Genomic DNA, 7,626 nt, shown 5'->3' on the forward strand with positions numbered 1-7,626 from the left:
ACAGTGGATCTCTTGTTTTTGCCAAACTGAAAAATTGTTTGCATCATGAATGATCAATAACTGTCTTGTGAGTTTCTTTCCAAGGCCAGTCCTCAATCTTCTTACAAAATGTTTGCCCTTGCCAAGTTTGTCACTGAGCCCGGCACCACTTGGTTGTTTGAATGATAACTCTGGAATGTGGAAATTCACCTGTTATAAAGTCACTGTGTCTAGGTAGTACATAAGTGAAAAGATAGGGCTTATCACACATAAACTTCCAAAAGGAAAAACAAAGCAAGAATTTTAGAGGGAAGATTCTCTGCCTATCAGCTAGGCTTATCTTACAGAGACTCTCTGCCTGTAGACTTGACATCTGGCTGTTCTAAAATAATGTTTTGGGCTGTTTTAGAAGTTGTTATCCTCACATTGTGTACTCCTAATTTCCCCAGGAACATTATTCTGCCTTAACTGTTTTGGTTTTACCACTTCCTGCAGTTGTATTTTCCCATATGACTTGTGGCACGGTTTCCTCCTAGTTCCCCTCTGTCAAAAAGGAGAATAGAAGCTTGGGCATACATAGCATCTCCCCACAGCACTGTTGGCTTCTGGTCCCCTGGAGCTGTTTAATTCATCCAAGAGATAGTGATAGTTTCTTTTTCCTTTTCTGCCACAAAATTGACCACCCCAGAGTCATCTGCTTCTCCAGACCAACCAGATTGCTTCATGAAGTCCTAGAAATACCAGCCAGAAAATGCCATCTGGCTCAATCAACTGGCTTTTTCTCTACATCTAATTTGCTCTTCTATACCATATCTACAGTGATGCATCTGCCCTCAGCTCTCTATTCATTGGCTTCCTGTTATACTGACAAAAATAAATTTGACAGTACACACTCTCTGATGGACTGAACTTGTTTTAAATTTATTCTTCTAATAATGTTGCAGAAGAAAATTTGGAGAAACAATGGTGAAATGTGTCCAAAATGTCAAACCATGGAGCAGAATGAGATGCTGAGATCCAGCTGTGCAATTCCACAATGGATCTCCTCTCAAAGATCTGCCAGAGAGGAGCTGGGCTGTGCTACTTGTGGCTTCAAGTTAACTCTACACTGAAAGTTGGCACAAAGAGGAAAAATGTCCCTTTTTCTCTCACTTCTAGCATTTTCCCAGCAGGGACCAGTGGCCACCAGCCAGGTTTCAAAGAGAGCTATGATTGATGGGTGAATATGTAATGGGGAAAATATCTTGCTGCTTCCTCATGTCTGATTCCCACTGCTTTTGCAGGCTGTATCCCAAAGCACTGCTGGGAATAAACAAGTGAGTTTCCTTTCTTGGACATCTTGATGCTCACGAGATGGACAGTTCAATGTAAATTCAGTTCATGCTCATTAAGTGACGATTTGTCATTTGTATACAAAGGTGCATATGCAGAGCTTCCCAAATAATCAGAATTAACAAAGACTCATTGTTAATGGTGGAAATTATGGCTTTCAGTGGTCAGATCCGCTGTGGGTGGAGATCAATATAATTCATATAGAGTCCTCCTAGTGCCACTGAAAATAGGTCTTCGTTCCTTACTGTTCCAAACTCAGCAATGAGATTGTTAATGTCCTCATTGCAGAATGCAAGGTGGGTATTTAAATAGTGTCCTAATGACAGAAAATGATAGAGAAGTAAAGGACAGCCTTGTTGCAGATTGCATTTTTAGTTTGCGGGAGTATAGGCATCACACAAATGAGAACTTTCTTGTTCCTCTAGAATAGTTTTTTGGGTGTTCCTGGAGGGCTGCTGGTTGTTTGGTTCTCTCTTGCTAAAAAGAACAACTTTTTGATGACTTCCCCTAAAATCATTACATCTTCCATTAGATGAAAAGAAACGTCAAACCCCTGTAAATAAGTGAAAAAATAAACCAGTGGCAAGAAAGGCCCTATTAAGTATTTATTTATTTTTTTCCCCACATTTTGATTTCCCTGTTTCTGCAGTGAGTATGTGGCCATCCATTTTTTTTTTTTTAATCTTCAAATTCATTGAGTGCCAATGATTAGTTGTAAGGCAAAAAATCTTCAGATGCCTAGATAGTGTTCTGCAGATGTTATCCATTGTAGGTGATGCTGTCTTGAAGTTAACTACAAAATAATAAAAATCCCAGCCTCAGAGAGAGTCAGAGAGCTCTTGGGAGTGGTAATGCAGTACAGAGCCTTTCACCCTGAGGTCAGCAGGTCAAACCCATTCCAGATCAGGAGTGACCAGCAGTTATTAAATGTCTGCTTTCAGATTTGCAGAGAGGATTTGCAAAGTGTTGCTTTTATTACTGCTACTGGAAGGCCATTAATGCGCCTATATTGCAAAATCTGCTGATCTATGTCATTCATGCTAGACACCATGGGAGTGAATACTTTATAAATGTCCAGAGATACAAGTTTATTTACAGTATAAAAGTCATCAGAGTTGTCACCATTTGCCCTTTAGTGAGCCAGCTCAGTGGAAAGATCAAAGATGCAATTGACCATGGTTAAGAACTTTATTCTCTTACCTTTAGATATGGTCTCTGGGGTCAAACTCAGAACACTAATAGTTCCCACCACAAAGCTAAGTCATTCTTCTTGGGTATTTCACTAGAGATGTTTATCATCAAGAAGTGTCCAAGAATCTTAAATCACTGCAAATAAAACAGTGTGCAAATCAAAAGATCAAATGCAATAAATTGATTGAAATAAAAAGAAAAAAATAGCAATTAGAAAACAAAATCCTGTATTTCTCTAAGTCTGTTAGGGGCAGTGCTGACAAACATACTCACCTTCCACAAGAAATATAGCTGCAGGCAGTACATTAGACATGTGAAAGGAGTACTGCATGAAGTCAAAGAAAATCTAAGCTTCTTTTCCTCTGCCATAAATCATAGCATGTGTTTTTTTTTTCCAAGGCAAGGTGAAAGATTGATTTTTGCACAGTGTAGGGTTGCATATATTAGCTTCTGATTTTCAAGGAAATGGCACCATTTCTGAATTACGTGACATGCATTATGTTGTCAGTTTCAACAAGTGAAATAATATCTAAACTTACTCCATCCTGTAACCCTGTTTTCTTCTCTTGTGCACCATCCCTTCTCCCTGATTGCTGCTGTTCAAGCAATCTCTCCTAACCAGCTTTCCTTCTCACTTTTCAGCTGAAATTTGAGGCTGTGAAAGATATTAACTTCTCTGAGGCAGCACTTGAATGAAATCCCTATCCCCCATCACAGATTTAGGAGGTCAAATGCTTTGACTGAAGGAATCAGAGTATATCCACACCATGTAAAGCAATACTATACATTTACTTAGGATGTCACTGGCATTCTAATAAACAGTGTAACTGGATCAGACTAATTAATCCAGCTGGAAGCTAAACAACGATGTCAACTTTGCATCACCATGAAATCTGTTTTTGCAGACCGTGCATTGCTCATTACCTACAGTAAACCACCCAGGAGGATAAAGGAGAAATAAGTCTGAAAGAACAGAAAATAAAAAAGTATAACTGTAGAGGTGAGGACATGAGTTTTAGGAGGAAAAAATGGAAGCACACAAAAGATATGGAAATCCTAAGCTTAATTAAACCTTGAAGAGGGGAACCTATTGGGCTTTCTGTCTTAAAACCAGTGGTGCCAATAGGCCGCCTTCACAGTGGATTCCTCCCCTGGCAGTGCCACTCTAGAGGCCCCGAACTGTAGCAATGTTGGTGCCTTTACAACAATTTGTGTTTGCAAGCTCTTTGTACAGCACATCACGTACAAATATCAAGCACAAACTTTCATTTGTTAGAACAAGAGAACAACAATGGAATTGCTCTCTAAAATGATTTTCATTGGAAAGTAACTAGAAACCATCTTTTTCCATCTCAAGAGTTAAAGTAATTGGCTTGAATTCAATGATGGCCTAACAGTAGGGGCCTTGAGTCTATGCCTAAACCACCCTCCTTTATTAATTATTACCTTCTATCATGTCTATGAGGATAGTCTCTACAGGCAAAATTTTGTGTTGGGTACAGACTGGTATGATTAATGGGAATCTCCAATCCAAGCAGTGGAACTCTCCTAAGCTAATTGCATCCATTTCCCCCTCTGCCTAAATTCTGCTTTAAGCCAAGCTTTACTATTGCCTGTAGTTTGTGCAAGGCAATGATCTGAAACACTGAGGGACTTTTCAGGTGGTTTCATTCCAAGTTGGCTTACTCTGCATCCACATCAGTTGGGAGCTGGCTGTGCCACAGAGATAGTATAAAATGAATTGCTTCATACTAATGCCTTTTCCTAGCTGATCTGAAATGAATTTGGGTTCTCCGGGTTAGTGGATTCTGCCACAAATCTGGGCAGAATCCAGTGTGCAGGCAGCCTGGCAAAACAAAGCAGGGAGGTTCATATGCCCATTTCACTGCTCGAGCCTCAGCTCTGCTTACCCTCCCTCCTTCTGCTGCTGAATGGCCAGTTGTTCAAACAGCTTTTTAAACAGTGAATTTAAAGAAACACAGACAAGGTAGAAACAAGATTACAAGGTCACAGAGGTGAGGGGAATTGACCCCATCTGAGAATAAAGGAAACACGAGCGCAGGATAGATGCGGTCTGTGCTCTGCTGCGGTGACCCTGCCTTATGAACTGTCTGCCCAAGAGCCCGCTGCTCCAGCTGATTTCACTTCCTGGCTCTAGGTGCCAGTGCTATGAAGACAGATTTCTTACTGCTCCCCACTTGCTGACACAGGCCTCCTGTGAGCTTGAGTAAAGGAGGGAAGCAAAATCTTTACGGGACCAGCTTCTTTGTGGCTGTTTTCTGCAATAGGAATTTTTTGCTTAGAATTGTATCTGTACAGCGCGGCAATAATTGCATTTGGATGTTATGTTTTTGTTTGTTTCTTTCTTTTTTTTCTCTTTCCCTGTGAGGCCTGAAAACACATAAAAAAATGTTGAAATACCCCTTAACAGGATCCTCGTGGGTGAAAATCCCATGAAAACATTTCTGTTTACACAAAGTAGGGAGCAAGGTAAGCCTTCATTCGTGTCTCAGGTAAGGATGACATTCATCTGAACTGAGAACTGTATGTTAAGTGATGACTAGTTGCTGCAGTGACTTTCTCCACAGTAGCAAATTCTCCCCTAACTACCTGTTGGATTGAAGTCTTTGCAAGGAGAGAAGTTTAATTTAGGAGAATCGCAAACCCCCAAGAAGCTGAACTCCAAACCCCCAAGAAGCTGAACTCATATTTTTCTTTGAAACTTGAGATTTGCAGAAAGAAGTCTCTCTGGGCCCTATGTGGAGAAGATCTCGCTAGAGAAATGAAAATGGGGAGGAGTGCCACAATAAAATCACGTTGCTTGGAGACTGTGATGCTGCCATGCCTGTTCAAAGGCTTGCACTCTAATCTGGGACTGTTTAGAAGGGAAGATACTCAACGAAATGAAGGTCACCACTGTTATTCCAGCTATGCACTACCCATCCCATGCTAATTGTGTTAATCTTGCTTCGGAAGGGTGTTGGAGAAATTAATTCCTTATATACTGTAAGAGGCGAAATCTTGCACTATAGATGAGGGCAGGGTGACCTGAAGAGTTCCTTCCCCCACAAATAAACATGCTTCTCACGTCAAAGGGAACTAAGTTTTTGGTATATCCCAAACATGCAAATGTCAAACTACCCCACAGCTCCTCGGGCTGGGTCCTCAGGAGGCTTTTGAGGTTTAAAAACAACAGAACTTGCTTCCCAGCTGCAGGCTCTGAATGGCATATCTGTTTGTTATGAGCTCTCTGAGCAGCCCCAGATCTCTACTACTTAATTTCTATTTGTGGATGGATACGGCTTGCTTCTACTAGGTGTATTTAAAGACTGTAAACTAACTCTTTTACTGATATGGGTGTTCCTTTCAAAGCTTGCCGGATATTTAAAAGACTTTCTTGGCCTTGGGCACACAGCATTACATTCTGCTCTACTGCTGTAGTTTACTTGATGTTGACAGCTCCATTCTCCCTCACAGCACCTTGGTACATGGCTCCTTTGCACGGAGGCTGTCTGAGGTGTTCCTTTATGTGTCTTTGGGTTATCGGCCCTCCATTTTTCTCCCTTTCCCCCTATAAATATTTTTCCATACTTAACCTCTGAGTTATTTTTTCTTTCCTCTACACTGGTATTGAGGTACAGTTTTCCAATATGTAAGCATTTCCATTTTTTCCCTCCTCCCCCCAATATTTGGCTAAATTGGACCAGAATCTATTCTTCTCTTAATTCCTAATATACCAGAAGTTCCCCAGACTCAGCAAGGACTGTTGGAAATTATCGTCCTTTCAGTTTCTGAGCGAATGGCAGCAGCACTGTTGACAGGGATATCATTTTACAGAGAAGCCTCTTTGGGGCTTTCTTGGTCTGCTGTCTGAAGGACAGACTCATCAACAGAAAGGCTACAGCCAAGGATCTGCACCTCTAAGGTCTTCAGCCCCAGCAGAGACCCCCAGGAATCTGGGCAGATTTCCATTGGAAGTTTGCCTTGGATTCAATAAAATTTCATTAAACCCCTACTGTGCCAAATGTAGCATATCGGGCTCAATGAAAAAAATTTCACTGGCTCTCATAGTTTTCCCAATACAATTCTCTGGCCCATACTTTCTATTTCTACTGCCTCTTTGCCCTCACAGCAAAATTAGCTGTTGTATACAACAGCTGTAAACAAGAGGAGAGCTAAACTGTTAGCCAAAGACCACTACTGCAGTGACCCAAAATAATTAAAAAATAACTGAAAAATTTATAGCTCTGCCAGATTGTATCTTAGTTGTCTGCTGTCTCTTATAGACTTCTCTGTACCACGCTTTCCAGGATATCCCAGCCTAGGCCAGCTTTCCTTTTGTAATTTCACTGCTAGAAGTATTTGTGGAACATGTCTTCAAAATATTGCTACTACTTTAGGAGCTCCCATCACAGTGCCAATTTTTGTCAACAGTCTTTCTCAAAACCATGGAGCCACAAATATTAATAACAGAAATAAAGTTACAGAAATTTGGAAAAGATCTTACAAAAAGCGATGTTGATCTGAATCTAGAAAACATGCTTTACAAAGGGGAGTGAAAGCATTGGCTCTTCTCTAAATGTATATATATATATATATATATATATATTTTTTTTTTTTTTTTCAAAGAAGACAGCTTGATCTATAAACTAGCTAAACTTTCTTTTTGATGCACTATGTGGGATAACTGGTTTATTCTATGGCAACAAAACCTTGCTAGATCTTTTCAAATTCAGTTTAAAAACATTGCAGAAATAGAATGAACTAACTGAAAGCATTGAGAATTGTCTCTACTTTGCTGTTTAGATGACAATTTTTTTTTTTTTTTTTTTTTTTTTTCCAGCTCGGATAGAAAGTGTAATCATACTGCAAGAATTCTTGAGTGACATGGGATTTTATTTTTTGGCTGGTGCTTTGTGGAAGGGGCAGATTAGAACAGTTTCTTCTACATTAGAGATTTAAGGTCTGTGAAATATTTGTAGCACCCATGTTGTGAAAGCTATTTCATGCTTGCATATGCCAAAGCCCTGGGGAAATGTAATCCTAACATTTCCTTACCTATTTACATAGAGGAACACTATGATCACACCGAGAAAAGTACAGAGGAATAAAACAATAAAGATG

This window comes from Aythya ferina (genome assembly GCF_964211825.1).
Source record: "Aythya ferina genome assembly, chromosome: 8".
NCBI classification, from domain to species: Eukaryota; Metazoa; Chordata; class Aves; order Anseriformes; family Anatidae; genus Aythya; species Aythya ferina.